The sequence below is a fragment of the Felis catus genome, chromosome D2 (genome assembly GCF_018350175.1).
Source record: "Felis catus isolate Fca126 chromosome D2, F.catus_Fca126_mat1.0, whole genome shotgun sequence".
In the NCBI taxonomy this organism is placed as follows: Eukaryota; Metazoa; Chordata; class Mammalia; order Carnivora; family Felidae; genus Felis; species Felis catus.
This window is the reverse complement of record NC_058378.1, coordinates 18,656,218-18,672,109: the sequence shown is the minus strand read 5'-3', so window position 1 is coordinate 18,672,109 and position 15,892 is coordinate 18,656,218. Positions and strand designations below refer to the sequence as shown.

Below are 15,892 nucleotides of genomic sequence, written 5' to 3'. Positions count from 1 at the left end.
AAGTTTGATGGGGTCCAATTAAGGTTTTTCTTTTGTTGCCTGTGCTTTTGGTATCATAGCCAAGAAATCATTACCAAATACAATGTCATGAGCTTTCCCCCTGTCTTTTCTCGGAGTTCTATGGTTTATAGCTCTTATAGGTACATTTATGGTACATTTTTGGTCAATTTTTGAGTACACTGTAAGGTCTGGATTCAGCTTCATTCATTTGCCTGTGGATATCCAGTTTCCCCAGCCCCGTTTGTTGTAGACTGCCCGTTCTTCATGGAATGGTCTTGGCATTCTTGCTGAGAGTGATTTGGCCCTCAGGGCATCTGGATGGCTCAGTCAGTTGGGTGTCTGACTTTTGATTTCAGCTCTGGTTATGATCTCATCATTCATTAGATCGAGCCCCAAGTTGGGCTCTGTGCTGACAGCAAGGGGCCTGCTTGGGATTCTTTCTCTCTGCCCTTAACCCACTCACACTCATGTGCTCTCTCTCTCTCTCTCTCTCTCTCTCTCTCTCTCTCTGAAAATAAATAAACATGAAAAAAAAAAAAGAAAATCATTTGACCCCATATGCGAGATTTTATTTCTGGGCTCTCTATTCCATTCCATTGGTCTGTAAGTCTGTCTTTATGCCAGAACCATACTATTTTGATTACCATCGCTTTGTAATAAGTTTTAAAGTGTGAGCCCTCCAATTTTCTTCTTTTAAAAAAGTTTTTTGAAGTTTATTTATTTACTTGAGATGAAGAGAGAGAGAGAGAGCGTGCATGTGCATGTGTGCACGCACAAGTGGAGGGGAGCAGAGAGAGAGGGGGAGAGAGAGAATCCCAAGCAGGCTTTGCAGAGTCAGCTCAGAGCCTGACTCAAGGCTCAAACTCATGAACCATGAGGTCATAACTGAGTTGAAATCAAGGGTCAGATGCTTAACTGACTGAGCCACACAGGTGCCCCTCCTTCTTCTTTTTATAAATTTTTTTTTAACATTTATTTATTTTTGGGACAGAGAGAGACAGAGCATGAACGGGGGAGGGGCAGAGAGAGAGGGAGACACAGAATCAGAAACAGGCTCCAGGCTTTGAGCCATCAGCCCAGAGCCTGACGCGGGGCTCGAACCCACGGACCGCGAGATCGTGACCTGAACTGAAGTCGGATGCTTAACCGACTGAGCCACCCAGGCGCCCCTCCTTCTTCTTTTTAAAGACTGTTTTGTCCCTTGAGTTTTCATATGCATTGTAGCACGGATTTATCTATTTCTGCAGAAATTGTCATTGGAAGATTGATAGTGATTGCACTGCACTGGTAGATCACTTCGATTAGTACTGTCATATTAACAATATTAAGCTTTCCAATCCATGAACACTGGATACCTTTCTACTAATTTGTATCTTCTTTAGAAGATACTATCTTTCAGAGACATTTTGTGGTTTTCAGTGGACAACTCTCGTTGGCTAAGTTTATTCCTAAGCATTTTATATTATTTTATTTTTTGATACTACAGGAAATGGAATTGTTTTTTGAATTTCCTTTTTTAATGGCTCATTGTTAATAGGTAAGAATGCCACTGATTTTTGTGTGTTGATTTTGTACCCTGCAACTTTGCTGAATTCATTTATTCTAATAATTGTGTGTGTGTGTGTGTGTGTGTGTGTGTGTAATCTTTAGGGTTTTCTGCATATAAGATTGTGTCATCTGCAGAGAGAGAGATCATTTTACTTTGTCCCTTCTAATTTGGATGCTTTTTATTTCTTTTTCTTATTTCTTCTTTAATTGCTTTACAAGAAAACAATTTCCAGCTGAAATTATATGAAAAAGTCCTTCATACTCCAAGGAAGTTTCTGGTCCGTGATGCAGCCTCCTGGGCTTTCACTGACTCCCTCCTTGATGTTCAAGGTGTATTGGTTCCATGGACTCCTGCCAAATGGTGCCATCACCTCCAAAGTGATTCTTTCTCCTGGACTTGATTCCCTGAAACTTCCATTCTCAGCAAGATATTAAGACAAATGCATGGGATTGAACTATTTGGCAGTAAGCAGTAAACTGTAGAGTGCCCACTTCTGCCCAACAAAGATTTTAGTGTTTTAAAGGAGGCATTCTGTTTGCCTAATAGGAGTTTCCCTAACAGATGGAGATTCAGACAATGTGCTACATCTTGGGTGGTGTGGAAGTTTCCTGGTTGTCTTCCAGGGAAGGTTTGGCTTTAGTGTTCTCAGAAAAGCATTTTTATTCAGCTTCTTACTTCTTTAATCATTACTCCCTAGGAATATTCCCCCAGGGACATCTCCTGCAGATCCCCAAGGTTTAGAACTTGTTCTTGCTTTGTTCTTTGACGTATTCTTTGGATTGACGTGAAAGATTCTGCCATCTTTCTCCATGTTTGCTCCCTATCTTTGAGGTCCAACCTGGAGAAAGCCCCCTTCAGCTTTGGCCCCAGATCTGCCATTGGAACTGGAGTGGGCCCTCCCATGAAAATTTGGGAGCTCGTAGAAGGAGGGAGCTTGCTAATCAGTCTCAACTGACCCCCATCTTCACTTCTACCCGAATTCCATGCACATGTTTAGTCTTCAGAATTTCTTGCCTAGTTAACTTGGCCATTTGCTTACGACGTTTTAAAAATGGAAGAAACCATTTATTATCACTGATAGATACAAGTGTCAATATCAGCCACTGTTAAACAACCCTTTGGTCCAGACACCACGCCGGAGGCCTTCTTTCTTTTTCATATTTAATTTCCATATGTAGTGGAGTTATTACACCTATCCTTCTAACGAGAAAAGAAGGTTATTCAAGGTTAAGTTACTTGCCTAAGATCACAGTGCTAAGTAGAAAGAGTCATGTTTGACTGACTCCAAATTCACATGCATTCCCTTCAATGCATATCCTGTGTCTTTTGTTCTGGTTTAACCTCAGGGAGCAGAAAGCAAGAGACATAGCTGGCAGAACCCTGACTCAGCAATTCACTCTGCCTTGGAACTCTCTCTGAGTTCCTAATAATCCCTGTTCAAGTGCGATGCAAAATACGATTTTTTGATCCAATCTAACTGCATGGTTATGAAGTTAGCGACACAACTACATTTTAAAACTTTTCTCTCTTAGGGATATCAATACTTGTTGGTTAACCTCCTAGCATTTTTGTAATGACGGATTCCATTGTGCGTTGCTAAGAGCTTTGGATTTTTCAGGAGGAAGAGCGCTTCACAAATGCAAATTATTATGAGTATCATTCCCTCTTCTGTTTCTGACTCTGCCCTTGGGCACGTCATGCCACATCTATTTGCTCCCAGTTCTCTATCTGTAGAGTGGAGATAATAGAGACTTCTTACCTAGGTTGGCACTTTAAAAAGAGAGGTAGATAATAAATAAATGTATGTACCTCAGAAGACCTAAATATTGTTATCTGATTCCATTGGGATTAATATCAGTTATACGCGATTGTAAGTTTCCTGGACACAAATCATAACCATTACACGTTGGACAATTCTGGGTGCACAGTTGGTACTTCGAAATGTCGATAAGGCTAAAATACATATAGTTGAAACACTTAATGCAGAAATCAAAAACAGCACATTTAAAGGGTTCAGGTGCATCGCATGAACTTTTGTGCAAGAAAACATTGACAACAGAGCTGCGCAGCTTTTGTAATTACAGTCCCCTGGGAAGCACTGTTAACATGCCCATTTTACAGAAGGAGTAACTGAGCCCCACGGTAGAGGGCTACAGACATCTTCCCAAGGCCACACGACCCCCTTTGGAAATATCTGCCATTAATATTTCACTGTGGCAGCCTGTGCCAAGTACTAGGAATACAGGGCAGGGCAGAAAAAGAAAGGACTCAATCTGTGTCCTCAAGGAGTCCACACAGCCCCCTTAGGGATTTTGGTCTTTATCGTATGAGTAATAGGAAGGAATTTTTATTAGAACAAAGAGAAAAATGCTCTTGAAATGAAAGCTTGCCCTTTGAGACCACACGGATGCCACTTGAGGGCATTTTGCTAAATAAGTCAGACAAAGACAAAAACCCTATGATCTCACTCATATGTGGCATTAAAAAAAAAATCCCAACAAGTTCATAGATAACAGAGAATAGATTGGTGGTTGCCAGAGGCAGGGGCGGGGTGTTGTGAAATGGGTGAAGGGAATCAAAAGGTACAAACTTCCAGCTGGAAAATAAATAAGTCTGGGGATGCGATATATAGCATGGTGAGTACAGTTCATCATGCTCTATTGAGCATTTGGAAGCTGCTAAGAGAGTCGATTTTTTAAGTTCTTACCACAAGAAAAAACATTTTTTTGTAACTGTGTATGCTGATGGATATTAACTAGATTTGCCACAGTGATCACATAGATACTGAATCATTATGTCTGAAACTAATATAATGTATGTTAATTATACCTCAATAAAAAAGGAGGCTCTTAAGTGTGTGTGTGTGTGCGTGTGTGTGTGTGTGTATAAAATGTGATCATACAATTTTATGTTCTAAAAAAGATGGCTATGGCTGTGTTATCTACTATGGAATGGAGGGAAACCTACTGGGTGGAGAAAGGCAAGTGAAGGAGGCTTAATTTTTTTTTTTTTATTTTAGAGAGAGAGAGAGAGCGAGAGGATGAGCAGAATAGAGGGGCAGAGAGAGAGAGAATCTCAAGGAGCTCGATGCTCAGCATGGAGCCTGACGCAGGGCTTGCTGTGGGGCTCGATCCCATGACCCAGGGATCACACAACCTGAACCGAAATCAAGAGTCAGACGCTCAACAGACTGAGCTACCCAGGCGCCCCTGAAGGAAGCTTTTATAACGGCCCATGCGAGACATGATTGCAACTCGGACCAGGGTGGAATACGTGTGAGCGGCAAGAAGCACACCATTCCAGAAGCTAGGTAGGCAGCAAACTCAACAGGACTTGGTTACGGGTAGACCACGCTCCCCAGGGGAAGGCAAGAAGGGCTCCAAAACCACTGTCAGATTTCGGGCATGTCCAGGAAGATGACTTGAGACTGGATACCCAGAGGAGGATTGAGTTGGCGGCGGGAGAGCAAAGTGTTACCCTGGACGCGTGTCATTTTGAGATTGGGCAGGTGTCGAGCATCTGCCGGCGGACGGGCGTGAGCTGAGAGGGGAGGCTGGAGAGGAAGACTCAAGAATCGCCTGAAATCGTAACTGAAAGCCATGGCCTCATAGAATGGCTTTTTATCTGATTCCAGATAAGAGAGAGCCTGGGGGAGAACCAAGGAAAGGGACTCCGGTTCTCTCGGGGAAGGACCACATCACCTTCAACCCATCAGCTAACTCTTTAGCTCTTTAGCTCACCCCTTCCCTTTGGTTCTTGATGAAAAGGAAATACATCAAAATGCTAACCTTAGTTATCTTTGAAAATGTAGGGTTTTTTTTTTTTTTTTTAAGCCTGTCATTGAGCCGACGTAAAAGGAAGTAGTAAAATCAGAAGCCCGCATAGTAGGAAAGATCAGGAAGCGGCTGGTAGCTTCATTATGTTTCAATGTTTTCAGCACAGTTCATGTGTTATCAAATCTCTTTCACTAGCTGCTTTCCTCACGTGGGAGGCTGTAAAGAATTGGCTGCTTGTAATGTTCCCTATTCTAAAATATTTATGTTTAAAAGCAGAAAAAGCGTCGAGATGATTATGGTCTTTAGCAGCAGGACGGCGTTGCCACGAGCGATGTGACACGATGTAAACCACTCCTGGGAGGGCTGCCGTGTCTTAAACCTCACTGCAGCTTTCCTCACCTCCGTCTGGCGATGAACAGCAGGTAAGGAGGCGACAGGAAACCCCTCACCCCACTTACTGTAGCCTGTGGGGAGACAGTAAATGTGTGCCCTTGGGATCGCAACTGCTTTTCACGAGCCTGTGGGAAATGTGCATTACCCTCATGGCACAGATGTGGAAATCGAGGCCTTGGGAAGCGTGGGGATCCCAGGCAGGGCAGGATTTCGCTGCCAGGATTCGAGTTTGAACCCAAATCTTCTGACCTGGTGTCCCGTGCCCTTCCGTGCTAGCTCCTTTTGTCCCTTGTGTTTATTACTCATTCATCCCTGACCTTTTTGCTTTAAGAGGATTTGAGGGGTGCCTGGGTGGCTCAGTCGGTTAAGTGTCTGATTTCCTTCGGCCCAGGGTCACGATCTCACGGCTCGAGTTCAAGCCCCACGTCCGGCTCTGTGCTGACAGCTCAGAGCCTGGAGCCTGACCCCGGATTCTGTGTCTCTGTCTCTCTCTGCCCCTTCCCCACGCACACGCACACACTCTCTCTTTCTCTCAAAAATAAATAAACATTAAAAAAAAAAAGAATAAAAAAAAAAGAGGACTTGAAAGGGCTCCGAGATAAATGGCTGCCTTAAATTTCATGAACTAGAACTTCTTAGTTTCTACCCCCCCTCCAAATCAGGAAAAAGGAGAAGGGATTCCCGTGGGCAGTGACCTCACCAGCATCACCCTGTCCTCTGTCTGTGCCTCGTCCATCTGCTTTCCTCTACCTCCCGGTGGCTTCCTGCTGCCGGCACCCCAGATTGAGAGGCACCCCCCTGCCAGGCACCTCTGGAGCATCCCCCATCCAATCTCATTCGATCGGATTGCGGGGTGGGGGGAATCTTTCCTGACACACCCGGAGCAGCACCTGATGTTACTCTCAGCCCCTTTTAATTTTTTTTTTTTTCAACGTTTATTTATTTTTGGGACAGAGAGAGACAGCATGGACAGAGCATGGACGGGGGAGGGGCAGAGAGAGAGGGAGACACAGAATCGGAAACAGGCTCCAGGCTCTGAGCCATCAGCCCAGAGCCCGACGCGGGGCTCGAACTCACAGACCGCGAGATCGTGACCTGGCTGAAGTCGGACGCTTAACCGACTGCGCCACCCAGGCGCCCCTGGTTTTTGTTACTTTTAAAGGGCATTAAAAACCCACGCATATGCACTTTGTTGCTGCAGAGAAGGTAGCTAGGAACCGGGCAACCCAGGATGTACGTCACCCACAGCCCGAGTGTATCTATGAGACTGACGTCTGCCCCAGCTTCTCTCTCGTTCTTTCTTTGCCACACGTCCCTTCGATAAGCGATCGGCATTTCCTTCTTAAAACACTTTACAAGTAACTTCTTCCACTATGTTTTGGTACGGTGAGTATTGGCCCCCTTGCTTTGCAGGTGGGGGGAAATAAGAGAGAGTTCATGCAAGGCGCTGTGCGGCAGAACATCTGCCGAGAATAAAGTACACAGCCCGTGGCTTTTCCTTTCATAATCTCAGACAGGAGAGAAGGCTTCGTGGGAGCCTGCGCAACATGTGTGACAATGGATCAATGGCCACAAAAGTCCCGCCAGCCTAAGCGGTAGCTCCTAAAGCGGTGGTTCACAAAAACACATTCCTTCTGTGGTCAACGGGGGAGCGACGAAAAAGAGTTCCACGCTCATCTCTCTGAGTTTAGGACATTCTGGGCTCACTGAAGTTAAATAGGTCTCCCTCCTACAGAATTTCTCGGAGTCTCTAGCATGAAGATATGCATGGAGAGCCTGCCTGAGGGGTTCCACAGAATTCTGGGCCTCTCCCCAGGGTACCTTCCCCCGACCCTACCCCAGTATCCTCTTAGCATCTCCCGGATGTTCTGTGCAACACAGTTTACTTATTTATTATTTTTAATATGAAATTTATCGTCAAATTGGTTTCCATACAACACCCAGTGCTCATCCCAACAGGTGCCCTCCTCAATACCCATCACCCACCCTGCCCTCCTTCCGACCCCCCATCAACCCTCAGTTTGTTCCCAGTTTCTAAGAGTCTCTTATGGTTTGGCTCCCTCCCTCTCTAAATTTTTTTTTTTTGTTCTTCCTTCCCTTCCCCCATGGTCTTGTGCAACACAGTTTCAAAGAATATTCATGGACCCTCCTCTTCTCAAAATCAATGGTTTCTTATCATCACGAGTACCTAAAATGGGTATTTAAACAACGCTTCACCTTGGGGAGAGATGACTACGTTTTGAGGTAGCCTCGCACGATGAGCTTGACTTGATTCCATCAGGTAAGGCGGAATGCACCCGGGGAGGGGCGCATTCACCCCCCACTCCTGTCCCCAGGACCCCCTGCAACAATTCCTCCAGGGTGTGTGGATGGGAAGGAAGGAACTAAAGGGAGTGGGCCAAGTAGAAGCCGAGCCTTCAGATGTGCTTCTCTGACACCGGGCTTGAGGACACCTGAGCAGGTGTTTCTTGGGTATTACCCGCGCAGCTGGGGAACAAGGCCATCGGTCATTCGGTGAATAAGGCCATCGCTATTTGCGACACCAAATCAAGATGTCTCCAACCAACAGAGCATCAGCCAAAGCGGTGGGCGTTTATGAGGCGGCGACCCAACTTCTGGGACCCGGAGGACAGCTGCCGTATTTTGGTGCGCATCCATCGAGACCAACTGGTCTATTGTTTTTTTAAAGGAAGCTCGAGGTCAGACCTCAGCGGGACCAGCCAACCGCTCTCCCCCGTTCCACATTGATCTCCAAATGCCTGGCTCACAAGCCTTCCATGGTGGAAACTGGAAACTCCCGTCATGCTTAGCATTGCATTTAAGAGTTTCTCAAGCTTGTGCACACGTGCCCTGAGCAGGGGGTGTGTGCAAGGTCACAGGACAAACATCTGCCCATTTTATTTGTAGATTAAAAACATTATTTTTATATTTTATGATTATATTTATACTAACATGCGACCTAGAATGAAAAGCTCATGAGTTTTCCCTTTTTTTAAAAATATTTATTATTTTATTTTATTTTATTTTTTTGAGAGAGAGAGGGAGCCAGTGAGCAGGGGAGGGGAAGATGGAGAGGGAGAGAGAGAATCCCAAGCAGGCGCTACGCCCATTGTGAGATTGTGACCTGAGCGGAAATCAAGAGTCGGATGCTTAACCAACTGAGCCACCCAGGTGCCCCTCGGTATTAAATAGGAGCGCTCAGTGAAATTCTGTGGTTCTTTTGTGGGCTTTCTCTCTGAAATGGGACTGGGGTAAAGAGTTGGGTATCATCTACTGTTAGGAGCTCTTGGATGAAAAATGTTGGTATTTTTATATCTAGCCCAACACTCGTTTTATAACTGAAGAAACCGAGACCCTGAAAGATAAAATATGTCCTAATCCCACGCCTGGCAGGCAATGTTAGCTGCCTACCCAATATTCATTCTGTTCCTCTAATGGCCCATCCCCCCCTCCCATCACCCTCCCTCTCCCCCTTTTCAAACTACATAAATCCTAGTTATATTCTGGGCAGTAGCTAAAAATACTTGTTTTCTCAGAATTCCTTGTTGTTAGGAACAGCCATTCAATACAGTTCTGTCCAGTGGCCCAGCCCCGGATCCCTCGCTTCTGGGTTTCTGGATTTTCTTATACCTAGAGAGATGCGAGGAAGCTCTGTACTCTCCCCCTGGGGGCCACCTTTTTATTTCTATTACTCTGAGCTGTGAATATTTTTAACCCTATCAATATGGTCAGCTCTTCTGACACAGAGACAGTGTTAGAATTGTCAACCATCAGTCCCCAGCCCCGTGGGATGATTCTCCACAGGTGGTTTCCAGACTTAGGCTCTGATGAGCCAAATAAAAATGTTTTGTTTGGTTAAAAAGATTTTTTTCTTGAGAGTTTCTAAAAAGATTTATTTTCCTGATTCTGGCATCTCTTTCCTTTTTTGTTCTTCCTTCATGTTTCTGGCCAAAAACATGGGTGTGAGGTCTGGAGGTGCTGCAGCCATGTTGTGCTAAGAGGCAACAAGCTTAAGGGTGAATTATCAACATGCTGGGGATGGCGAAAGAGGAAGTTAGGATGACACTTGGTCTCCAAAGATTTGTTGAGCAGGTGCTCCAACCCGGACTGCCCAGGCTCAGACTCTGTGATATGTGAGCACCATCAGCACTCGTTTTTGAGTTTTTGAAGGCCCTTTAATTAGGTTTCCATTAGAAGCAAGTGAATTTCTGACCAATATGCCCAGCCAGCTTGTTTAGACCCGTAGGATTTCGGTGTCTTACAAAAGGTATCTAGCCGTATAAACATACAGGAATTTGTTTAGAAAAGTTTCCGGTTTGTAAGACGTTCAAAGAATTAGTGGCATGGGCCAATCCTGGTACGGATTCTTAAACGACAGACCCTTTAATTCATAGGCGTTATAATCGTGATTCAGTATTGCTTCCCAGAAAATTATTAGCAGTTTTGAGAGGCTGTGATGTCTGCGTGGCCTCCTAAATTGCGCCCATTCTGCCGTCTAGCTTCAGCCACGAGAAATCCCAGAGAAACTGAAGGGGTACCATTCACACCGCTGAGGTCCCTGGGGTAGGGGAGGAGGCGGCTATGACGGAGAGTAAATCCCTACTCCCCTGCAGACAGAAGGCCGAGTGGAAGTCCTCTGGTTTGACGCAAAGGGCTAGTCACCATCCAGCATGAGGGTCCCGCCTCTTCCCTCCCAGACAAATAGCCAGGGGAGATCTTGGTAAAAGGTGGCCATCCCAGGAAGGCCGAAGGAGAGCAGGAGAGGGGCCCCTCCCACCGGTCGGTCTATGGGACTCTGCAACATAATTGCAGCCTGCGGCAACATCCGGAGGTCATGGCCTTAAAGAAACAGGATCATGCGTCAGGGCAGGGAGAGCTAGGGAGCATGCTCATTTGTGGGTGGAAGGAAACTGAATGTTGAGAGCCATGGGGAGCCTGCCGAACAGCTGTAGTGGCAAGGTATGAGGTGACCCCGCAGCAGAGGCTGTGGGTGGTGGCCTGAGCCGGGGCTCACCGGGGTATATGGCTGAGGGGGTAGAAATGGGGGTAGGTGAGTGAGAGGGACCCGCCGGGTGCAAACTGCGTGAGGGGCTGGCCGCGGCCTCTCCCCTGCAGACCTGAGCAGCTAGCGGGATGCCCAGGGACGGAGCCCGAGGAATGTTCCCCAGGAGGCCTCGGTTCATACCTCCGGGTCCGAGGCCGGTCCTCACCGAGTTTTCACTCCTGACGCACAGCCTTTGATAATCGGGGACTCTGTCGCCAAAAATAAAATGGAAAGATAAGGAGGCAGGCAGGGAGAGTGAGATTCCTTTCCCCAGCAGTAGGGCAGAGAGGGAAGCCTGATTCCAAATGGCGGACCCAGAAGAGACCAACCCCAGAGGCTCACGGTGGGAGAGCATGGCTGGAACTCTCTGGCCCGGCCCTCTCTTTTCCAAACATACAAAAGTCAGTCTTGTGCTCACTGAAGGGCCTGGAGGGTCAAGGGTCAGGGTATCCTGCGCCCTGCTGGGCTTCGAGGGTCTTAATCTGTCTTGGGCAGGCAGAGGTGGGAGAGGAGGGAGCTCGGGGTGGTTGGGAGCCTCTGCTGGGCTCCTCCTCTCTTTGCATTTTCAACACATGCTCACAGCCAGAGCTTCTGCGGTCCCAGCCCCAAGCCCCGCGTCACCATGGTAACAATCCTTACCTCCTGTCACTTGCGGCGTATTTTTTTTCAAAGGGCCCCTGTGCCTTATTTATCCGCTTCATCTATTGTGTACCGTCTCCTTCCTGCGTGCCCCAGCTTTGTGCCTCTCACACCTCCGTTCCGATTCCGATTCTAGCACCTTCTTGTTGCCTGTACAAGGGGCCCACACCCGTCCCGGTAAAAACTAAAGACACAGGGCAAAAGCCAGGCGCTGACGGAGTTCAGGGTCCGCCTGCCTGGGAAGGAGGGGAAGGCGGGGCCGTGGAGGAGCCCCGAGCAGGATGTGGCCTGGTCGGGGTCACCCCGGAGCGGAGCAGGTGGGGGGACCCTTTAGAATGCCACCAACACCCGTTCCAGCTCACAGAAGAGGCGGGCTGGCTCGCGCCCCCCTGCGTGTGACCGTTGCATCGGGTGGCTCAGCGGTTAGGACTGCGTTTGGTGACAGTTGACGGAAGACTCAAATGGACTGTGAATCTTCTCAAATGGAAGTTGATTCTCCTCTCACGGAGGTTCAGGGGCAGATGGGGCCAGGCCGCTCTGGGGCACCGACCTCAGGGCCGAGGCACCTCCCGCCTTCAGCGCCGCGCCTCCCACTGTGGGCGCCCATTCTTCAGGTCACCTCGTGGCCCAGGTGGGCTGCTGGACCGCCGGTGCTCTCATGCACCTTCCGGGGAGAAGGGAGAGGGAGTCAGAGCAAAGGAGTTCTGCTCCGTGGTCTGTCTCTCTTTCGAGGAACCTCCCCAGGTGTCCTTCTCAACACAATTCTATTTATGTCTCGGGTCCAAGAGCTTAGTCCCTCGGCCCTAGCACACCATGGTGCTTGTGGTCTGAGGGAGCCCTGGTGGTCTCGTCCTCGCGGATCTGACGAGGTGGGGGTTTGCAGGGGACAGTCATTCCTCTCTGCGCCGATGGGGAAGGTGGGGAGGAGGCATTTCCAAAGACTTTCTACTTTACGTGCTTCTGAGGCTTGTCCTCCCAGCGATGGGCGTCTCGATGTTTCCACCTGGAATTGGGGAGGCCGTGGAAACCACAGATCTGCTGGTGCGGAGCGCTGGGGGCGGGGAGGGGGGGAGACCGGCCACTGCGGATGGTCTCCTCTGCAAAGAACCTAAATGCTGTCAGTGTCTATCAGCTTACCTGTCCTTCCTGGGCAGCAGGGACCCAGGCGCGCGGCAGGAGAGCGGTGACCTGAATGAAGAATAAACACCCTCCACGCACAGGACCAGCATCCGAAAGCTGTTGGTGCACTTCTGTTTGTTGCCGGCCGGACAGCAAATCAAAGGGTCCAGACCTGCCTGAATGTGCTAGAATTCTACGTGTCCCTTCTCGGGGGTCCCGCCTGCCTGGACACGGGCACTCAGAGCCCAGGAAGGAAGCCGCGACCTCGCGGTTGAGGTTGGTGCGTGAGGCACGAATGAAAAACAGTCCCGAGAGCTGATGGACTCTGCCCGAATCTTCCATTCGGCCGAAAGGAAGTGCCTGCGACTTCAGTTTGACCTGAAGGGGACTTGAAGATCCTACGGTCCACGCTTTTCATCTTCAGTTAAGAAGCAGGCTGGATCAGGGGCGGCGGGCCCGGAACTGCCAGCCCCCGGCCCTCCCCTGCTCGTTGATGGCCGCACACGTTGTGCGTCTCTGGGACCAGACTCCAGCTGGTTTTTGTTCTCGGCCCCTGCCAGGAGGCTGACTCGTGCCTCGCCGCTTCCCTTGAGCCCTGGCTTCATCAGCAGCAGCTCCACGCGAAATCTCTCTGGGAAACAACCCCTGGAAGAAATCGGAAACTCAAGTCCTGCTGATTTGGCCGACCTGACAGTGGTACCTAAATGCTAAGTATGCATTGTTAATTTCACGCCCTCCGTGGCGGGCCACACTCTCCACGAGGCGCCAAGGCTGTCGCTTCGAAAGGAGCCTTTGAGCCGAACTTGCAGCTGCGAGGCCGCAAGCTCGGCTGCCAGGCGGGGATTTGCACGGCTGCTCGCTGCCTTGGCTCCCCTTCTTCCAGCAGGAAGATCGGCATGCGGTTTGCACAGCGGCCAGGCGACTCCTGATGGCCCGCCTGCGGGGGTGGGGTGGGGGGATGGGGGAGTGTCGCAGGCCGCTAGGTGACTGCACACGCTGGGACCTTGCCTGGGCTTCTGGTGGGAGCAATTAATTTTGGTTCTCTCAGATGCTCTTTGTCTCGCCACGTAGAGTTTTTATTCATCCACGAAAGAAGAAATCCTAGTTTGCCCCCGTGTACGATGACCCAGTGGTGCCGAAAAATGCGTCGGAAATTTCCGTGTCCTTTATTCATTTTTACGACTGAATCGCTAAATGAACATCGCCTGTCTTGCTCTAAATTTCCTTTACAAAATGTAGATTTGGGATACAGTTGATGTGTGCTCTGGGAAGATACACTTGCAACTGGCTCTTGCTGGGGAAATTTCCTGAGTGTCTTTGTATATTCACTGGGTGCCTAACTCCGGGCCAAGAACCTCTGCCTTCAAGGGGCTGCTGCACCATCAAAGCCGTGAGCCAGAAATTGATCATTTTTAGGCAGGCAGAGCATAAACTGTAGCTCATCGCAGAGAGAGGCACAAGACATCCTGGGAAGGGAAAGGGGGCTGGTCACACACGTGTCGCAAGGAATCGGGAGGTGCCCCCCCCAGAAAAGCATGGATCAGAGTTTAACCAACAAGAATGGTAGAAGGGAGTACTGGAGAGAGAAGGAGCCAGGAGAATGTGTTAGTCTGGGTTCTTCAGAGAAACAGCACCGATAGGATGTGTGTATGTATGTGGAGGGAGAGGTAGAGACTGATTTTAAGAAATTCACTTATGCGGCGGGAGGAGATGGTGAATCTGAGATCTGCAGGGTAGGGCCAACAAGGCTGGAGACCCGAAGAAAAATTGCAGTTTGGGTCTCTCTTTAGTGATGGGGGGTGGGGACCTCAGCCTTTTTCTTAAGACCTTCAGCTGATTAGATAAGGCCCACCCACACGATGTAGAGCAATCTGCTTTAGTCAAAGTCCACGGCTTTGAAGGTAGATCTTACCCAAAAGAATACTTTAACAGGAGCATCCAGAGAATGTTTGACCAACCATCTGGGCACCATGGCCCGGCCAAGCGGACACATGAAATCAACCATTACACATTTCTCACGAAGTGAGACAGTGCGGGCGTTTTGGGCGGAGTGAGTGATCCATGCAGCAGGAGGGGAGGCTGGCGTGGGGGTTGGGGAGTACCAGGCCTGTGAAGGGGGTGAGGTATGCCTCACGGGGCCATGTTTGTGAGGAAGTGGAGACAGGCGGTGTGCCGTGGATTAAGGGGTTATTGGTGCTGGTTCAGGACGGACCCAGGGGAGCAGGTGGGGGGTGGCTTAAGGAAGAAATTCATGAAAAGTGAAGGTGGAGGCAAGTGTCAACGTAAAGAAAGAAGCTACAATCGAAGAACGTCTTCCCGAGCAGTGCTCTGGTCGTATGTCATGCACCTACCCCGAGGGACGTGAGGCGTAGCCTTACGATCCTTCCCATTCTTTCCCATGTCGTCGCGGGCTTTTGGTCTGAAACTTCACGAGTGCTTCCTGTCCTAGGTCTCGGTACCAAGGGTCGCCATGCTTCTCTTGAACAACTCCTTGGTTTCCTCTCTGGGCCATGGTGATTGGTAACACGGAGCACGGCTGCCTCGTTGTGTTGGGTGCTCAGATCTCCAAACTACGTGTCCAGATCTCCCGCGAGTGGCATCGCGGCACACGTGTTTTGTGTCAGATTCCTGTCTTTATCTTATTTTCCTCTTCCTCATGTTCCCTCCCCGTTTTCCTCACTTACTCGTTTTTGAGCTACTTCAAATCCTCTTTGGAACACGGTGGGATGTGCGTAGATTAACAAGCGGCTGCACCTTGACAACCGAGGGAGGGAAGGGGTATGACTCTGGAGAGTCAAAGATGATTCCAAGCCTTCATTAGAGAAAGGGAATCTGGAGGCAGGCTGGTGTGGGGCTGTCTCTGAACATGAATCCTATTTCGGGAGGGGGAGTTTCACCAGACCTTGCCAATCCCAGCTGCCAAGTGGTGTCGGCTCCCGGCAAAGCTGAGCCTTCTCTGGACTCCGGAACGATGCAAGTCGAAAATGGGTTGGTGTCCATCTGAAGCTGCCCCTTCCTAGTGAGTGGTGTCCGGAATTGATCTGCCCTCCCAGAGTCCGGGTTCTTATGTAAATACTGACCGTTAGTCTCTTTAATTTTTTTTTTCAACATTTTATTTATTTTTTGGGGGACAGAGAGAGACAGAGCATGAACGGGGGAGGGGCAGAGAGAGAGGGAGACACAGAATCGGAAACAGGCTCCAGGCTCTGAGCCATCAGCCCAGAGCCTGACGCGGGGCTCGAACTCACGGACCGCGAGATCGTGACCTGGCTGAAGTCGGACGCTTAACCGACTGCGCCACCCAGGCGCCCCCCGTTAGTCTCTTTAAACCCACCCGCCATATATGTAATGCCTGTGGTTCTTCTGCTCTAG

The 15,892-nt window shown here is 49.1% G+C and overlaps 2 long non-coding RNA genes across 6 annotated transcripts in view; both read left to right on the top strand.

Annotated features, from left to right (window-relative positions):
* Positions 1-4,625, top strand: part of LOC109492436 — a 31,297-nt gene extending 26,672 nt beyond the window's left edge. The window contains exon 7 of one of the 2 annotated variants that reach the window (XR_002736769.2): positions 4,569-4,625. This is a non-coding gene — a long non-coding RNA (uncharacterized LOC109492436). The remainder of the gene's footprint in view (positions 1-4,568) is intronic. The other variant, XR_002736774.2, reaches the window with a different exon arrangement.
* Positions 4,626-4,640: 15 nt separating this feature from the next.
* LOC109492437 lies at positions 4,641-9,582 on the top strand. 4 transcript variants are annotated; one of them, XR_006586920.1, is made up of 4 exons: positions 4,641-4,859; positions 5,602-5,747; positions 7,232-7,535; positions 7,843-9,582. It is a non-coding gene; the product is annotated as an uncharacterized LOC109492437 (long non-coding RNA). The 4 variants fall into 4 exon arrangements; XR_006586917.1 differs by having other exon boundaries at positions 7,232-7,999; positions 8,206-9,582; XR_006586919.1 differs by lacking the exon at positions 7,232-7,535.
* The last annotated feature ends 6,310 nt before the right edge of the window (positions 9,583-15,892 follow it).